Here is a 19,814-nt window from a genome sequence, read left to right as displayed (position 1 = left end):
CCTTGTGGCTGAGGAGGTGTGAGGCCTTCCCCTGGTATTCCCCTCGGGATCCCTCCCTTCTTTCCTCCCTTCCTTCAGAAATTAAATTCCAGTTCTGTTTTTTGGATACAAGTGCTAAGAACCAGGGTTATTAATTTACAGATCCCGTGAGTATCAGCAGTCACCTTCCTGGCTGGGTGGCCTCTCGTGGATTTTCCTGCCATTGGGCTCCGCGGCCTCAGTGCCCCTGTGCCAGTACTTCTTATGTTTGGTTGGCACTCTCCACTTTGGTGCTGAATGAAAAAGCCTTCAGCATTCCCAGTGGTTTTCTCTTTAGGTCTCATACAAATCTTTATTTCCTCATGCTACTTTCCTTGTCAGTGTGAAATTATATAGAAAGCAAAGTTTGATTCGTGGGGAGTTCAGTCACCTCCAGGGAAGTAGCTTTTATCCTTGTTACTTTTTGTTAATATGATTTAACTATATTTTAAAAGTTGTCCGTGTTTGAGTATCTTTTAAGTTACACCTGACTTGGAAGATGTAATTAGCCAGAAGTGTTCTTTAGTCTACTAGGGAACCCAAATTCTTCTGTTGTATTTAAGTAATTAGAAATTTCGTGTTGTGGAAGATCACTTATATTCTTGTTAGCAGCCAAGTACCAAGCATTCTTAGAAGGTCTGATGAACTGCTCATTTTAAATGCAAATTCTTTGCACAGTTAGAAGGAAAATGAAATTGTTCTGGCTCCCAGCACTCACTCTGCATTTTTGCCATTCCTTCTCATGGCTGATGGGAGGGCTCATGGCTAAATCCTTCAGCATCTTTATTACGATTTTGGGTTTGTACTTTTGAGAGGAAGCCTTGCCCCAGCACATTAACCCTCTGTTGCCATCTGTCAAGTTTTCACTAGTCATTTTTTTTTCCTTTTAAATGATCTTTAGATTTCCTCTCTCATTTGCTTGATGGATGTACTGGGAAAGTTGTGGTGAGTGGGTGTTGTTTTTCTTTCCTTTTGAGGCAAATGAAATGTGTTAAACCCTTTCATTTTCAGCAAGGGCGTGTGCTGTTGCTTTTTAACCTTAGGGAAGTTGCGCTTCTCTCTCTCTGCTGGGTATCTCTTCTCCCACCTTTCCCATTAGCCCAGGTGGCTGTTCTAGCTGCTTGGAATCTGGAGAATCTGGGCCCTCGTGCACAATGGAGACAATGGGATTTCTAAGCAGCATGGCTGGGCAAGTGGTTCATGCTCCTGGACTCTTTGAGTGGGAGTGTGCACACCAGGGAGCAATGATGAATTTATGGAGCCAGTTTAAGAAGTTAATCTTCTCCCCCAGGCACACAAGTTACTTTCCTTTTCCCGAAAGTGAGAATTTTACTTGTAAAACAATTCCTGTGTCCTGTTGATTTAGAGACCATTGGGTTATTTATAGGGGGGTTCAGCCTTTCACCTAAGCTGGTCCCTTTCATGGCGGTTGTGTATACAGCTGGGGCCAGTAGAAAAGATTTGGGGAATGGCAAGGATAGCGTGTTTTCTCTATCCATGAAACAACGGCTTTAACACTGAGTTTCCCCCTAAGCTAGGGTGGTGGGTTGATTTATGTTGCCAGGTAAAAACCTTATACGGCAGTCCCCCCACCATATCTGCATGAGATATGCTCCAAGACCCCCAGTAGATGCCTGAAATCATGGATAGTACTGAACCCCTATGTTTTTTCCTCTACATGCATACCTATAATGAAGTTTAATTTATAAGTGAGGTATAATAAGAGATTAACAACAACAATGATAAAATAGAACAATTATAACAACATACTATAATAAAGGCTATGTGAAATGTGGATTCTCTCAAAATATCTGGAATTTCCCACTCAATATTTTTGGACTGCGGTCGACCGTGGGTACCTGAAGCTGAGGAAAGTGAAGCCATGCGTAAGGGACAGGGACCATCATCACATGCAGTTGCAGCCATGCTGTTTTCTTTTTATTGTAAAGTTGTTTGTTTTTTGTTTTTTTTTTACTCATTTTTGCATAACAGACTATAGAATTCAGAACGAAGTTCTCGTTTCTGTCCTAAGTTTGTTGACTGCGTGGAATCAATTTAGTTTTGAGAGGAGATAGAGTCTAGGGTCTCTGCTTTCCATTTCTGTGAACTGAGAGGTCAGCAGGGACTTTTTCAGTAGAGGGTGACATGGAGAAGCAAGTCGCTTCAGCACTGCTCCTCCTCCCAGTGGAAATGTGACAGGGCTGAGAGAGAAGGCTGATGGGAACTTCCCCTGGCCAAGAGTGTTAGGGCAAGAGACGGTGGCTCCAGGCTTGGAGAAATGCCGTATTGGAGGGCTTTGGGAAGTGATGGTTGAATCCAGATTAGAGGCCGTGAAATCTCTGAAATAGGTTCACGTCTCTGTTTAGTGACAGTGAACCAGAAATTCAGGAATTCGGATGTGGCGTCCAGATCAAGCAGCCCACCAGCGAAGGAATCGAGACTCATGACTTGGTCCCAGTGTTCTTCCTGCTCCCTGTATTTCAAATAAGGGTTCTCAGTCTGGGCACCATTGACATTTTGGGCTGGATGATTCTGTGGATGAGGGCTGACCTGTGCATCATAGGATGTTTAGCACCATCCCTGGCCTCTGCCCTCTGGATGCCAGTAGCATACCCCCAACCCCTTTGGTTGTGATAGCCAAAAAATGTCCCCTGAGGGGACACAGTTTCTCCCTGTTGAGAACCAGCACTTTATATGTGTACGATGCCCTTCGGAATTCATAAACACAACTTTTATATTAGCATGGCCTTCTCCTTTTGCTTTGAAACATGAAATATACAGCTAAAATAGTGTTTACTACAGCTCTTACAGTAGCTAACACTGGCTCAAAGGCCATTTATAGGAAAGTGGTCAACACAGTTTTGAACTGACTTGGATTGTGTTGGAGATGACAGTTTTCCCTCAAGTAAACTTGATTTTGGTTTTCTTATTAGATTTTGGGTGCTGCGACTTGTTTCAACTAAGCAGCTTGTACTTGTAATTTTAGCCAGTGGGTGGGGATAGGGACAATGCACAGTAAGTGGGGGAGAAGTCAAAATACTCCAAAGACCAAGGAGACTTTGGCAATCTGAAACCAGTGAAGAATCGGGCTCCCATTCCGTGAACTGTGTGTTAAGCTCTGAAAAGAACACTCACCAACTTAAACCTAACTAAACGTGGCAGATGTGTGGGTAGGTTATAAAGTGGATCATGACCATAGGACTTAAGGTGTGACAGGGAATCGATGGATGCAAAGGGTAAACAGCCCCAGACTGAAAGGCCAGAGACCTGGGTTCTGTGCCTGGGCCTTCCTCCAACTCTTTCGGTCAATCACCAAATATTCTGGTGGTAGGTTTCTCATCTGTGGGAGGAAGGGCAGAGCCAAGATTCTTGCTTCCTAGACAGGCTCGAAGTTCTGGGAGGTGAACCTGGATAAAACCCGAGACTATTATCAGAGTCTTAATTTTACTCAGGGAATTTGGAAGACGAAAGGTTATTTTAGGAGGAAAGGATGCGCATATTGAATAAGCACAAAATTTGCACGACATGAATTTAAACTAGAACATAGAACTTCATAAATAAATGAGGGAATCTCATGATTGCTGTCAATGGCTTCCCTGTGCCAGCTGGTCCACCTCCTTCTGTCTGGTGGAATTCTGGCAGGAGCATTTGCTAAGCCATAAGCCCAAGATCTCCAAAATTCCTTCTACATCTAACATTTCTGCTTGGAGCAGAAAAGATACATCTTTTATGTAGACTCTTTAGTAAGTTAACACACCCATCACCAGAAAGGACTTTGGGAAGAACATACAATAATAATAAAGGTTGTCTAGCCTTTAAACATTCAGATACTTTTTTTCTTCCTTTTGGTTTAAACGGGAAAGCTTTTGGCTTCCATTTTGGAGTGTAAGCCTGTAACCAAAACTGAAAAGAGAATGGGTCTCCTGCTGTTTGGTGACGCTCATGGCTTACGCATGTTACCCAATCTAAGAAATGTGCCATTTAACTTTCTTTGAAATGCCTCTAACAGAATGGTGATGATGGGGGGTGGGGTTGGCCCGTGGGGTCAATATTAAAATTTAAACTACTGACATTCCTGTTACAGCTGGGATTTACTCACCTGAGGAAAGTTAGAATTTTAAGACACTTCATTCAGTCAATTTGTTTCTGAAATTAATGTTACAAAGCATTTTTTTTTTTTGAGGTTGATGTTCATGAACGTACTTTAGATACTAATATCAGATGGGACTCACATCCCAGGGTTGTCCGGCTTCTGTAGAGAAGTAAGTCTAGTGCCTGGCAAACAAGCAAAAGAACACCTACGAATTTAGTCGTTGTTGAGAAAAAGGCTTCTGTAATCACTTGTCAGCATTACCCTATGTGAGGCAACTTTACTATATGACGTAATAAGGATAATTTATAATGTCTTCCTGAAAGCAGGAGTGGGTAGTAGTGGGGGTTTTTCTTTGTCTTTTCTTGGCATGTGATTGAAACAGAGCTTGGAGCAAATGAGAAACATTTGTGTTTGGGGGAAAAAAAAGATTCCAGAGACTTCTTGACTGAGGTCAAATATTGCTTCCTTCTTTTATTTGGAGCATGTAAGTAGACTTCTCAGCTGGGACAAACATTAAGAACATTGCCATTTCTATCTGTTCATAAGCAAATGCATTTTCTGACCTTAGGGAATTGTCTAAATTCTAGACCCACATAACACATGCAGCGAATCATAAGAAAAAGCGTGTGGGTTGATCTGTCTCAAAAGGAATATGTGGCTTTAGAGTGAATTTATAAATTCAGTTCCTTTAACAATGCTACTTATCCAGAAGCCGTGTCCTTCGTAAAGTGTGCCTGTGCCTTCTGAAGTCACATGCTTTTTTAGTAGGTCCCAGAGGAGTGCTGAGTTTGTAGAGGAAGTCTAGTGGTTTGGCTCTTGGGAAATTGAGTCTGACGGGTGGACTAATGCAATTGAATACTTGTACTGGAGTGTGCAAAAAAAAAAACAAACAAACAAACAAAAACCACCAAAAACCAAAACCCAAAATACCCAAAACAAAAAATCTATCCCTTTGTTCAGGCTGTTTGTGTTGCTTCGTTTGATTTTAAAATTGGCAGCCTGAGAGCAACCCCACAAGAACCTTTGAAACACTAAGGCATAGGCATTTCACAAGTATTTGAGTCCTCACTATTTGCCAAGGTTTATGTTGGATGCTAAATAGGGTACAAAGATAATGGTGGTGGCATCCTTGCCTGCTGGGAACTCAATTTAGGGAGGGTGAGAAGCACACAGAAGCTAACTCTTTGGTATGAGGTCTCTTACAGTGGGACAAAGGCTCAGGGCATGTAAAGGAAGGAAGGACTAATTTTGGTTGAGGATCAGGAGTCATCTTGAAGGCTGGAGGATATGATCTGGGTTTTGGGGGAAGGTAGATTTATATCAGATGGGGGAGTTGGGTTTTCCTGGAAGGAGTGACTTGAGCACAGACCCCAAAGAGGGTGAGTAAAAGACAGGATATAGTGGAGTAGGGAGAATCCTAGACACACTCTTGGGACTAGTTTGCGGTTCATGGGTGTGTATGTCGATGGGAAGGAGGCTGAGTCGGGAAATTAGGTGGGAGTCTAAGTGTGCAGGGCCTCATGTTCCCAGGTAAGAAATCGGAACTGTATCCTGAATGCACTGGAGAGGGAAGAAAGGAGGTAGCAAAGGGAATACTGCAAGTAGGGCAGAACGGCTCGAGAAAGCAAAAGAAACACCTTCGAGTCTAATTCCCTTCTTTCTGTTGCTGTCAGACTGATTGATGGGTGAAGCGAGGCTGTGCATGTGGGCTGGGCCTTTGGGAAAACATTGAATTGTTTCTTATATCTTTATTACAGCCCTAAGTTTTCAAACCTGAATGTGAAATCACTGAGTTATGCTGGACCCCGGAAAAGGTCCAATCACACCTTTCTCTCCAAACTCTATTTGTCTTAGTTACCTGCAGAGTCCTCTATAAAGAATCATCTCTCTTCTCACCCTTTCCTTACTATAAATTGACTGGGTGCCCTATATGAGGTGCTAGGGGTGCCAGTGGGAAAGGATGGGCCTTGCTCTCAAGGAGCTCCAGAACGAGACAGATGAGAGAAGAGAGGTTTCTAGAAAAGGATGAGAAGTGAGGTGGTGGGGGTTTGCCCGTAGAGAGAATGGCAGGAGAGCTGTATAAGGGGCACTGGTTGGGGTAGTGGCTAGAGAAGACCACCCAGCTGCGGGAGGTGACGCAGGTTAGGGCTTAAAGTATTTCCTACCTTCACATGTGACTTAAAGTTTCTTTGAAACAGCATAGTCTCTAAGTATGGCAAATACTTTAGGCTTCTTCTTCTTCCTCTTCTTTTTTTTTTTTTTGGTGGTTTTTACCCCCCAACCATCACCCTAGCACCAGTTTGGGACGGAACACAGACTATCTTGTGCCGAAGTTATTCAAGGGATCCTTAACCTGAATATATCAAGTATTTGCCTATAGAATATATTAATAACACCCTGGAAATATTTTTTACTATTTTAAAAAGGTATGTAGGGGCTATTGGGATTAATTAAAAATTCATTCGAAAGCATTTTTGCCTTCATAGCTCCTCTCTCCAGGGGTACCAGAAATATAACTATTGTGTGTATGCGTTAGGGTGGGAGCGGGTAGGGGGTTTGCAAAATTTTGTAACCTTAAAAGATACCACCATTTTCCTCCCCCAGAACTTAGCACAGAGCCTGGCACCTCGGCGTGTAATTAATAAATGAAGTGGGGCGAACGATGAGGGGTGCAGGAGCCAAGCTACGTACAGAGCTCATTCATGCATCCCAGCTGCCCCTTCAGGACTGCACACCACACTCCCCTTGCCCCGGTGTGATAGTGGGAGAGGCACCATGAGGCCCCGGGCTCGGGCCTTTTCCTGACTGTGTTTTCCCAGGTGTGTGAGGATCACTAGGAATTAGAGTTTAGCACAATCTAGTGCCCCAGAGATGCAGGCCTGTCATCAGGCGGTCCACAATTAGTCCTGGCCCAAGCCCTTGATTTAAAGGAACTGGCCGTTGGATGTAGTGACTAATGCCCTGAGGACAAGCCAGGGTCTCACTCCTCACAGAGGTTCGGCCCCCTCCTTGGCTGAGGAGCCCTGTCTGTGGGTTGTCTGGGTTAAACATCAAAAACCTACCTCTGCAATCTGTTTCCTGGCTTGGCCATCCTCCCAAATGGGTCCCATAGGATAGAAACAGTGACTGTGCCTGTAAGTGAGCACTCCAAATTTGAGAAGGATCCCACTTAGGCATAGTCTCAGTGGGAAAAGGAGCATGAGATCATTTTGTTCCCATGTTTCTGAAACCCTTTTTCCTTCTGGAATTGGCAGGCCTTTGCTTTTCCTGAGCTCTTACCGATGGTTTCCCTGTAAGCTATTGTTTTGAGTCAGTCAAGAAGAATGTTAGGCTTGCATGTGCGTGAGTACATGCCCGTGAAAACTCATACACACACTTACACTCACACACTCATTTATACTCACATTCACACACATTCGCTCTCACACTCTTCACACTCACATATACTCTCACATTCTCTCACACCCATGTTCACACACCCATAGGAAAGCCATGCCTGTCTTGAGCTCAGGAGAGATAGCCGGATCCAGTGGACTGTTTTACTTTAGAAGGTGACAGAGTAGACCTGTATTCTTATTGGGCTTTTGCTTTTCTTTAACTGCACACTTGCAGTAGAGTAGAAGAGACGATTGGCAAGAGATAAGGGACTACAGTATTTCCTTTATTTGTCACATACTACTGTGCATCGTTCCTGCACAGGGTATGGGTACAGGCTATCCAAAACCAGGTTGAAATGTTTGATGTCATGGTGTAAATGTTTGGCTATTGTAGCTAAAAAATTAAAGTGACAGCTTTGTCTGCTAGTGAGATTATAAAACTTTTTTTTTTTTTTTTTGGTGGTAGGGGATAACATACTCTTGCTCAAATTATTAGGAAAGAATACTTTTTTGGTCAAGATTATATTGGTAAGTGTGTGGGAAGAGCTGGCAATTGAGACATACTGGTCATGTCTCCATATACTTCACCTGTTTTTCTGGCTAATGGAGGACTTGACCACTCACTGAATGAGCATAATTCTCTTAAGGAAGGTAATAATGAGGCACCTGAAAGAGAAGATGTAAGGAACCTCGGCCTGTGTATCCACCTGAGGAAGAAGATGGCCAGAAGTTCATCCAAACTCTGCAGAAGTGTGTGGGCCTTCGCTCTTTTCTTAGCTGTTCAGGAAGACTTACTGAGATTGTTTATGGTAACAGAATGTGCCACAGGAAATGCCCTGCAGGGCGTGTCTGAGGAAGGACCAATGGGTTCGCAGAAATGCAACACCGGCTCTTCTAGAGTGATGGCCAGCAACAGAGGTCAGTGTGGCCTCAGCCCAGAGCACAGGACTAGCCCTGGGCGTGGACTTTTAAAAATGAAATGTATTTATAGATATGCTCTTGGGGCCAGAACTTGTAACTGTTCTCTGTTGGGCCGCATCCCTCGACCAGCATGGGACTCACTTGACAGGGTTATTGGTTTATCTTAAACTGGGGCTGAGAGCTCCTGAAGGTCCCGGTCCCTGTCACTGACATACGTGAACCTATTACTTTTTTAAATTGCTTTACTCTGAGATACATATAGAAGAGTATATAAAATGTATAGGTATAGTTTGAGGAGTAAGATGAACATCTGTGAAGCCAACAGCAAGATTAAGAAAACATTGCAAATATCTTAGAAGCTCCTCCACCCCTCAGAGATGACAAGGTGTCTCAACTTTTTTTTTAAATAAACCTTGATTTACTTATATATGTATGTGTTCTTAAACTATGTATTTTTGTCAATTATTTTTTTTAATTTTGAAAAATTGAGTACCAAGCACAAACATAGCTTTGAGAAGGTCTCTATTGAAACTGTTAAGCAAAGGATCCCAGGAAAAGCAGAGGGCTCCCCAACAGTTGTTGTCATTGCTCGCTGCAGAGTCACATTTTTCCACCATAATGTTTCATTAGCTGATTTTCTCCCTGGTCCCTGTCATTGTATATCAGTTTGTAAATGGGGTTGCCATTCCCAACCCCATTTGTAAAAAGTTCAGAGAATAATAAAAGGGAACTCATAACAGGAGAGAAATTAAGGCCATGGTTTTGAACTGGTGAGCCTATTTGGGTGAATAAATATTCAGAGTATTTGTGCAATCTCCATATGGGGCAAGGGAATGATGCGCGCGTGGTGTGTGAGTGTGTGTGTAAAAAATGGTTTAATGAACTGTGGAGCTGTTAGAGATTTCTTTGAAATGTGGTGTTTGCTATCTGTACTGCTTTTTTTATATTTGAGCACAACAACTGTTGAAAGGGAAGCCAGTAGTCTGGTACCAGTTGGGATGTCCAGGGGAAACCATGCTGTGGGGCTGCAGCTTTTCTGCATTTTCAGAAACCCAATTTCTTCCTCTGACCACCCAGAGTAGTTCACAAGTTATGGGGGGGGATAATTGTTTTAGTTTCAAAACAGATGACTTCACTGCCTAATTCCACTTTATGCAAAAGAAACCCTTTTGCTTTATAAATAATAATGGACCTTTGGGGAAACAGATCCAAATACCCCTTTACTGAGGGTGGGAACAGATTTATCACTGTTGACGCTAACTCCCTAGAAACAAAATACAACCATTGTTACACCAACCTCGTAGTTATTTCCTAAGTGATATGATATGGCAATTTAAATTTAAAATGACTGACATTCACATATGCTTTATATAAGCTGACTTAACGTGAGGTATTGTCAGCTTTGTTCCAGTAATGCAAGGGAATTCTAGAATCCTTTAGCTGAAAGACATGTGATTTTTATCCAGTCCATGCTATTTTTTATAGACAAGTTGACTGAAGGGTCTGTAAGGTTAGGTGTAATCTGCCCAGGGTTGCTTTGATTTGCCAGAATCAGCTAGAACTGCAATTCCAGGGGAAGAGGTATTTAGATGATGATGGTTTAAATATCTAATTAGATGAAGATTAATTAAAACCATAATCAGAAGACATTTCCTGGAAAATTAGCATTTGATCATTTCATTTTAACAAAATGACCATTACCAACGCCTTTGCCGACCCATCTTTGAAATGTGCTATTTATGATCGCCAGGATCTATAAACCTAATGTATGAGAAAGGAGCTTTCAATTTGATTCTATGTTCTTTATATCTCACAAACTCAGAATTTCTAGGTCTTTAGGTTTTTTCTAAAATTTTTAGATTTTCTTCTTGTACTCAAATGTAAACAGTTCTGGGTTGTTTTTTCTTTCTTTCTTTCTTTCTTTTTTTTTTTTTTAATTTTGGTTTTGAAGAAAACCAGAGGTTTCAGTTTGGCTGTTGAAAGTCTTTGGGGATTAAGGGGAGAGAACTAGGAGAACAGTTAAGATTTAGAACTGCAGGCTGCCTTGTCTCTTCTCCTCTGTTAAGAGCCAGACGGAATAAGAATAACATTTATTTAGAAACTGAGTTTTATTAAGGCAGGTAATTTACAGGTAAATTTAAGCTTTATAGGTTCGATTCTGTGATTCCATTTCTGCACTTGCCATTACTTGATGCTGATTTTGGATAAGGCCTGTTTTCTTTGAGTCTTGGTTTTTCTCATCTGTAAAGAGAGGTTGGGCCTGATTATCTCCAAGGGCCCTTTGCAGCCGTGTGTCTGGACTCCACATTGTGTGGGATTTGCCGAGAGAGGCTGCTCTGGAGCTGCTGGTGGCAGCATGAAGCGTCTCCTTAACTGAAGGCAGAGGGTTGGCGGCTGTGTCACTGCACAGTGAGTGCTCTGAGAACATTTACTCCACATTAGCATTTTCCTTTTTCACCCTCTTTATAATCTGAACCCCACCAGTGTCATTCAGTGTTGGGAGGACGTTGCTCGCCTGCTAACGCGGCCGCCTGCACTGATACGTGTCATTTGTTTCTTCTTTGCCAGCGTGCTGCTGCAGGGTAACATCGGATCTGGGCTCCTGGACCCTTGGATGCTCTGCTGCCCATAAGTTCCTGGATTGACTTGTTGAAAGCAGTGAGTAACATCCATGTTTCTACTTTATAAGCAACTGTAGACCGTTGGACTAAGAGGGCTGGATGGGTCGTGGCCAGCAGTCACAAAGTCCAACCAGATCAGCTGATAGACTGCCTCCCTCTATAGCCAGCCTCCCTCACACTCAGCTCCAAGAACCTTGGTAATAGCTGCAGTGACTAGACACGGCCTTTCTGCTCCCAACAGTCATAATGGCCGTGAGGCCTTCACAGTCTGCCTCCTTGGAGCTTCTTTGTTCCACCACCAGAGCCAAACATAAATGTCTCGATTCTCTGTCTTTATTGGCCTACAGGAAGACTCTTTAGGGTGGCAAATGCAGTTGCTCTTCCTTCTGCCTAATATCCTCTTCTCCAGCATGTTCTTCCTTGTTCATCACGTCTTATACTAATGCAACCCCTAATGTCAACCCCCTTTAGAGAGGGCTTATCCGACAGCCTCATTTAAAGATGTCTTCCCCCCAACCCCAGGTGTTCAGTCTCTCCCTCAGACTTTTGCTTGCATCTTTCTTTGCATTTAGGGTAGGCCTCTGCAGTCACTTGATAAACCACCCATTCATTTGATCAGTGAATATTTGAGCATTATGTGCCAGTGGCTAAAATATGCATAGTCTGTGCTATCATGGAACTTGCATGAAGAAAAGAAAAGATCAAGTAGAAACCTAAGTAAACCATCACAACCCTATCTGGGTAGACTTTGTTGTAAATACTGTAAAGCAGTGTCACCTGGGGGTCTTATTAAAATGCAGATTCTGATCGTATAGGTCGGGCGGGGCCTGAGATTCTGCATTTCTAACAAGCTCCAGGTGATGCTCATACATCTAGATTGTAGACCACATTTGGAGAAGGAAGGTCTAAGGTTCTTGATGCAAGTTAAACTTGTTCTTGAGAATGACTCAGTGAACTGTCTGAAGTGTGTGTATAGCCACCAGAGGAGACCCAGTGGGATTTTGTCTGGCTTCAGCCACGTGAGGCTGAGTGGTCTGGAATATGAGCCTGACCGGAAAGTCTAAGAGCCTGTTACCCTCACCTGTGTCTGTCGGCTTTACCTCATTGTTATTGTAGGTTGTGGTTTTGTGAATGAAATCCTACCTTAACACACTTTTTAGATTCGTGGAATGAAATCCTGTGGGGTCTCTGCAGTGTGCCTATACCATAAGTCAGCATTTCTGAAAAGACTGAGGGTGTTTTCTGTTTGTAAGAGTACACTGTCTGAGCTGGGCTAACGTGGCACTTAAGCGGAGTGTAGAAGAGAGACCGTGTTGGAAGCTGTGAACTGACCACAGAAACCTCAGAGCAGCCAGAGTGAGGCATTCAGGGCAACCCTGCTAAAGGCGATGTCGTGGGTCCAGGCAGTGAGCTGTTCCTGCGGTGGTTCTCTTGAGATACCGATGAGGTCAGGGATGAAGGAACTCACCTTGGGTCTCACAGCAAGTAGGGTCAGAGGTCCAGCCTCTGTTGGACCCTGGGTTGCTGATTATTTCTGTTCTTCTTCCAAAGTGGTATCAGGGCACTCTGTATAGTCTTTCTAACCTTTGTATATGAGAAAGCATATTCTTTTAAAACAAAAAATGTATAACAATGTTCTATTTAATATATTTTAGAAACTAATAACATAGACATTGATTCCATGCTAATATAAATCTACCCCATATTAAAAGATTGCATATTTCTTTGTGTTAATTGTTACATATTTTCTTACGTGAAAAGTTATGTAAACTTATTCTGCTTCTGGCTGGGCTTTTTCCCTACCTTTTTTTGGGGGTGGGGGTGGGGCGGAAAGTGATATTGCAATGAACCTTTTTGTAATACTTATTTGTAGACCATGTGGGCATTTCTGTAGAATTTCAAGGTCCAAAGATGTGTACCTTTAAAAATCCGCCTTTCAGAGGGTGATATAATTTATGTTCCCAACAACTGTGTAGGGACCCTCACTAGCAGAGAATGTTAATCTTTAAAGCTTTTGTTATTTTGAAATTTAAATCAATATATAAAGGCTTCTTTAAAAAATATGGCCCTGCCATGTCTGAGAGTTCATAGGGCTTCCAACAGTCTAACCAGCAGGGGTTGCCAGGTGTCCTTTCTGGTCCTGTGGTTCAGCCATCACAGACCTCTGGACTTGGCCAGTTCTTTCTGAGGGCGCCTCATCTCTGCATCCTTCCTGTTCCCGTTTATGCCCAGTGGTGCATAAAAGTTGTTGATAGATGCTCAGAAGCGACCACTTCTGCTCAAATGCACATGATAGAGAAGATGTGTATTAGGCTGGAGGCTGCTTCTTGCTGCCCACTGCAACCTTGGCCTCTCTTTCTAGTACCCACTCCCTCCTTTCTTGCTCAGAGGGAAGCTCCCTGGCACACTTACTGTGGCCGTGCTGGGCAGTCTGTGGCTAGGGTCTCCCCGGCACCCAGAATTATTCTGTGACATTTATCAGAAGCACATTTCTCCAAGGCAGAGTCATAGTCCCTCTTCGTCATTTGGCAGACATCTGTGGCAGATCTCATATTTAACAAGAGTAGATGATGACAGGATGATAAAAGGCTGATAAAGTTCCCTGTGGGGTGAGCTTTGCTGACTTGCCCACCATGGAACAGGCTTCTTTTGTTTAGCAGCTGGTGCCCTGTCTGGCAGATTTCTGTACCTGGGTATGTAGGACAGACCTCTCTTTTGGGCCAGAACCATTTCTAGTGCAAGTCATCGCTTTATATATGTTCTTTCTTTTAAAAGTGGTGTTCTCTATGACTGGATCGATCTCCCGAGCAACCTACCTGGTGGGCTTCAGTTTTGAGTATATGCAACAAAAATCATCGAAAGTAATTATAGCTCTTTACTCCTGGGTCAGCCTTGGGATGCCTTGACCTCCTTACCCTGGAATTGTTCTTGAAGGGGGGTACACACTTTCCAATTCTTGGTGGGATGAAGTGGAAACACCAAATAGGCTCTCGTCTAAAACCATCTTGACAACAGCCACAAGGCTTGTCATGGGCCTTCTGAATAAGACTGCATAGTAGTTGGGACAGTAGCTGTCTCCCCCAGATGTTTTGTTCAATGGAAATATTTCAATGATGAAGAAAAATATCTTCAAACACCCATCTGAGAGCAGAAGCAATCAGTTAAGTGGCTCCCACTATGTAGCTGGAGCACATCCCCGCACCCATGGACTACATTTGGCAGCGTGTTCTTCAGCCAGCTGCACAGCTCCCAGGAGAAGAAAGGGCAATTGCACAGAGAAGATGTTATGGAAAGGAATGAGGCAGGAGGAGAGGAGGGTGTGACCCTTGCACAGGAGCTGAATTTCTAGAGCAGGGTTTGGGCTTTGCTGCTTTGAGTTCACGATCCAGCTGCTGCTGCTGCTTGGACCTGCTGTGGTGAGGATGACTCAGAAATCTGGAAAGTGGCCCTGGTGATTTCACCACTGGATCAGAGGCAGCACAATAGCCCTCTGGGGTAGGTGTGGTTGCTGGGGAGTATTTATTGATAAATTAGATAGGATTTGGATGCTAGTGCTCTGGGACAGATTTTATTTTTATTACTAAAAAAAAGAATAGAGCTCTGGGGGCAAATATTGTATAAAAGGAGGGCGAATGATACCAAATGAGTTCAATCTCACAAGAAAGTCATTTGTTTTGTGAATTAATTACCTTTAGAGATCACTTACTCAAGGGTCAAGACTTTTCCAGGGGTGTCCCAGGGGATTCTGAGAGGTCAAGAGGGTACTCTAGGCTCCACTAACCCCACTTCTTAGAAAGGGTAAAAACCCAATCATTTCCAGATGAGGGAAATAAAGTCTGTATTTCTGTTGCTGCTGTCACAAATGACCACAAACTTAGTGACTTAAAATACCACAAATATATTGTTTTACCGTTTTGTAGATTAGAAATCTGATGAATCTCAGTGGGCTAGAATCATGGTGTAGGCAGGGCTGGGTTCCTCTGAGGGCCGTAAGGGAGAATTCATTTCCTTTTCTTTTCCCACTTTTAGAGGCCACCTGCTCCTCCATCTTCAGACCGAGCTACATTGTATTTCCCTCTGACCACAGCTGGGAAAGAGTCTGTGCTTTTATAAAAGGACCTTTTGATTCCACTGGCCCGACCTGGATAATCCAGGAATATCTCCCCATCTCAAAGCCTTAATCACATCTGCAAAGTCAGTTTTGCCATGTAAAGTAACATACTCACAGGTTCTGGAGATTAGGATAGAGACACCTTTGGGGGCTATTATTCTGTCTACTGCAGGGTCAGACCAGTGTGGACCAGGATTTCAGAGAGGTTAGCAGCAGAAGTAGGTCCAAGGACCCAGGTTTGATCGGCCAGGTCTGTTCACTGCCCTGCATGATGCTTGGTGGAAGTGGAGTGGTCTCTTTTAAGAGTACAGCCTGTGAGTATGAGGAGAATAGAAGGAGCCATCTGTTCCTATGGGAAAAGGCAGGTGGGGGCTCTGAGCTCTACGTTGTTGTGTAATAGCTTATGGTGACTGTTTATCTCATTGTATTGATAGAGGTCTGTCCTTGTCAAGGCTCCTTATGCTAAGGAACAGACACAAGTGAGCTAGGTTAAATGAAGTGGGGGTGGTGTATGTGGTTGTTCTGTGCAACTGCTGATTGCAACTAACCTTTATTGAGTGCTTGCTGTACACCTAAAAGAACACACCGGGCACTCACCAGTGCCCTCTTGCTTGCTCTTTCTGCGACAAGCAGCTCTGGGATATTTCTGTACAGTACCACCACCACTCTCCTGCTTATCAAAACCAGATCAGCTCCTTTGCTTAAACTTCCGATGGAGACTTCACACTGAAGCTCCATCTGTTCTGCCCAGTGCCTCACAACTTCCTGGCTCAACTTCTAATTCCTAGAAGGTGAATCTGAATTGCTGAGCTTGGGCCAGGTGTCTAGTTGGCTCGGAGGTGGAAGAGGAGCACAATCACCTGGGTCTGTGAGTAGGTAGATGGTCACATCTTATTCAACAGATGGTGCCATGGAGATGCTTTGCAAATTGAATCTGAGTTTGTGCTTTAAAATATTTTGAAATAACTTCAAACTTAAAAATTGCAAGAAGAATATGAAGAACTTTTGTGTAGCCTAACCTAAATTCATCAATTGTCCCTATTTTGCCGCCTTTGCTTTATCCTCCATATTTGTTGTCTTTTCTGAACCATTTAAAAGTTACACACATCATGTCTCTTTACCCCTAAAAACTTCAGCATGTCTTTCCTAAGAACAAGAGCACTCCTTTCATAACTACAAGTTGATTAGTAAACACAGGACACGTAACATTGATGTACTGTTATCAAATATACAGTTCATATCTAAATTTTGCCACTTATCACAATAATGTCCTTTATAGCAATTCTTCCCTTGACCTGGATTCAATCCAAGATTATGCAAATTGTATTCAGTTGTCATGTCTCCTTAGTCTCTTTTACCTGAGAACAGTTTCTGTGCTTTTTTTGGTCTTATGATATCGACATTTTTGAAGAGTATAAGCCAGTTATTTCGTAGCAATTTGTGTTTGTATGGTAATTCCTCACAATTAAATGTATTTTTGGCAGGAATGTTACATAAATGATGATTTGCCTGTTTCTCCGTGTATCACGTCAGGAGGCACATGATGTCATTTCGTGCCAATACTGGTGATGTTAGCTTCAATCCTTTGGTTAATGTGGTATTGAACTTGTAGAACTAATCTCTTCTAGAGGAGTTGAGCATTTAAAGCTGGGCCTTTAAAGAAGACAGACTTCTTTACAGTTACATCTAGTTTGCAAGGGCCTTTTGTACATAGAGTTTTTCTGAAGTAGATGGGCACACTTGTTCTCTGCAAGGTGTGCTCTTGAATGTAGTGTAGAAGGACTAGCATCCTCAGAGAATTCATTGTGAGGAATGAATTGCCTGAAGTTAGAGCAGAGCATTATGTGCTTTTGTGGCAAGAGTAGTAAGCTCCATCCCGGAGATAGAGGCAAAACTGCGGTATGAATAGTGGGTGTCCTTTGCCTCTGACTGTCCTGGCTGCCTCCGAATTACCTAGGAGTGGAAGAGATAGATTAAGACACAGAGAAATCTCTTCCTTGCACACATTTGACAATTCTATAAATGCTAAAGATGGTCCAGGCTGATGCCACCGAATTGCTTTTTTGTGGATCTCTTCTCTTCTGATATTGACTGTTGGGCCAATTTGGTTGGGTCAGTTTTCATAATGTTTACGTACTGAGCTAGTAAGACCTAGGGCACTGGTCCTGCACTAGCTATGGGATTCTTTGTAGAGGTCATTGTCAGAACTCAGGAGGCTGCCATGTGGGAAGGACACGCTGCTTAGAGCTCTGGAAATTTTCAGTTTCGTTGTGTCTGGTATGATCCTGGGCTAATACTTCTTGTAGTTCTTCTAGTTTGTGAACTGTTTTGTTGGACATATGACCTTCCTGACCCCTAGAATTGCTGTTCCCACTTGTCATTACAGAAGCAAACAAAACAACTATATGCAATCCACTTTACGATTAATAGTGAAAATGTACTCTAAAAATGATATACTATCAAAAAAATTAAATACTTATTATGAACAACAGTACATCTTGATGATCCTACCTAGTACACTAAAAAGGTGGGAAACATAAAGGAGTCTGATATAGCCTTCAAGGATATGGCCTTTTTTTAAAGGGACTATTACTATTAAGTTAATTTGTGGGATTCATTTGTTTCTCAAGTTCTTTGTTTTTTGTTTTTGTTTTTGTTTTTTTGCTTCTGGGCAGTTGAAATGCTCGATCTAATTTGTGGATGTTACCTCTGCATGATTTGGGACATGTTTGTCTATGTCCTCAGAAGAACTGGCTGTGACAGGAGGCCTTCATATCCCAAAGACAGCTGGTTGAAAAAAGAAATATGCCTGGGCACATATTCCCAGAAATTGTGTTCATGCCTGAATTAGAGTAAAATTATAGGCAGCCTTAGGAAAACTAGATTTGGAGACGTTCCACCTTCCCTAAAAAGATGTTAATAATTTAATTCCTTATCCTACTCTATGGTGTCAGCAAAAGCTTCTCAGGATTGTATATGGTCTTTCATTTTTAATTTAATTTTTAAATTTATTATTTTTAAAATTTATTTTTAATTCTTTAATGTCACCACATATTTGACCTCTTTTACCCCATCTACCTTTCCCTTCCCCCCTCCCTCTGGTTGGTCTTTCATTTTTAAAGACACTGATATGTCACTTTTCTACCTATGGAATTTTTGTAGGCTTTGACAATGTGAATCACCTTTTTTTTATGTTGAGTCCTCTGTGCCTACTACAGAAATGCTAGGTAGATGTGGTCTGGTGGTGTGGTGGAGAGTAGATATTGGGGAGAGCGTGAGAAGGGAGGCCGAGGTTGATGGAATAGGGCTAAGATGTCCAGGAAATGCAAAGAATAAGGTTTCAAGAAGAGCTAGAATAAGTTAAAAATAACATGACAAAAATGCAGTGGTGCCTTCTGGGAAGGAGGAATTCAGAATGACGGAGTTTTTTAAGTAATTAAAGTTCTCCCCATTTACAGGTGGAACTCTTCAGTTTTTCTTGAAAAAGTCTGAAGTACATTATGGACTTTCCCAGTTTAAGGAGTAGATAAGTATGATAATTTTACCTTTTCCTTGTGGCTCAGAATTCTGGGCTGAAACAGTAGCTACCCTCCAGACTGAGGGTGCCTCTCTGTCTGACATTCTCTCTCCCTTGATCATCTCTGGGTGTGCCTGTGCTGTTCAAATGGTTCTGTGGCTTCAGGCAGGACTGAAGGTTTCCAGAGTATACCCAGTAACCAAGTTGATAAATGCTGGACTCAGAGGAATTGTGCCATCCATGCTAGGACTGCTTGGTCTCTACTTGGAAGCCTTTTCTGGTTCCTCAGGGTTGGTGGATGTTCTGGGCCCGGGTCTTACTTTATAGAGGTATGACTGAATGATGATAGAGGCCAATGCCATTGAAAGATGACTTTTATTACATTTCCCAAGAGTAGGAGCCTTGCCACATAGGAAGCATCAGGGAGGACAGGAATAAGGAGAAAGCTTAGGTCAGAGCCTTTATTAGGGTTTCTAAGGAGGCAGGGTAGGGCGGAGTAAACATCTTAGGCTTCGCTATTTGAATAATTCCAGCGAGTTTGGGGCTATAGGCGTGGTCTCAAAATGCCTGGTACTAGCACCTGGCCCTGGAATGATTTAGTGCAAGGGATATAAAGACTTGGTGTGTGGAAGTTAGAGGTACTTGAATGATGTAGACTCTGGATTGATTGGCTTGTATATAAAAGGCATACTCCTGGCTGAGCCCTTGGTGCTAAGAATTGGGTAGTCCTGAGAGGGGCATTCTCTCCCCAGGTTGGGGGTCCGAAAGGCCCCCAAATGCCAGAGTCTCAAGAATATAAAAACAAAAATATAGTATAATTGGCCCTGTGATGAATAGATGCCCCATAGACAAATCCAGAATCTAAGACAACACAGAGCAGTGCCCTTATAACAGGTGGGTTGAGGTTGCTGACTGTCCATCTTCCTGCTACTCCTGATTGCTTTGGGGTAGTACTACCCTCAGCTCTAACTCTGTGGTGCCTGGAGGCTTTATGACCATGGGGGCCTGTAACTTTGTGGAGCTTGGGGGCTTTATGACAGTGGGGGCCTTACCTCAAGACTGCTTTCTGCTAGAAAGAGGTGTCTCCATCATCAGGAGTGGTTTCCTGTGTTCTTTTCCCTGTTTGGGAATGTGCTTTAAGACAGATAAAGCTTTA

General features: G+C 42.9%; 1 protein-coding gene across 7 annotated transcripts in view; it reads left to right on the top strand.

The window, feature by feature from the left end:
* Positions 1-19,814, top strand: part of TLN2 (talin 2) — a 386,133-nt gene that overhangs the window by 60,291 nt on the left and 306,028 nt on the right. For 5 of the 7 annotated variants that reach the window (XM_039865415.1, XM_039865406.1, XM_039865408.1 and 2 more), the window contains exon 2: positions 10,978-11,067. The exons of 1 other annotated variant lie outside the window; for it this stretch is intronic. The gene's annotated coding sequence lies outside the window, so the exon portion shown is untranslated. Of the gene's footprint in view, positions 1-10,977; positions 11,068-18,599; positions 18,672-19,814 lie in introns of all 7 variants that reach the window. One more of the 7 variants, XM_039865410.1, reaches the window with a different exon arrangement.

The sequence above is a fragment of the Pteropus medius genome, unplaced genomic scaffold, assembly GCF_902729225.1.
Source record: "Pteropus medius unplaced genomic scaffold, Ma_sr-lr_union100, whole genome shotgun sequence".
In the NCBI taxonomy this organism is placed as follows: Eukaryota; Metazoa; Chordata; class Mammalia; order Chiroptera; family Pteropodidae; genus Pteropus; species Pteropus medius.
This window is presented reverse-complemented; position numbering and strand designations above follow the sequence as displayed.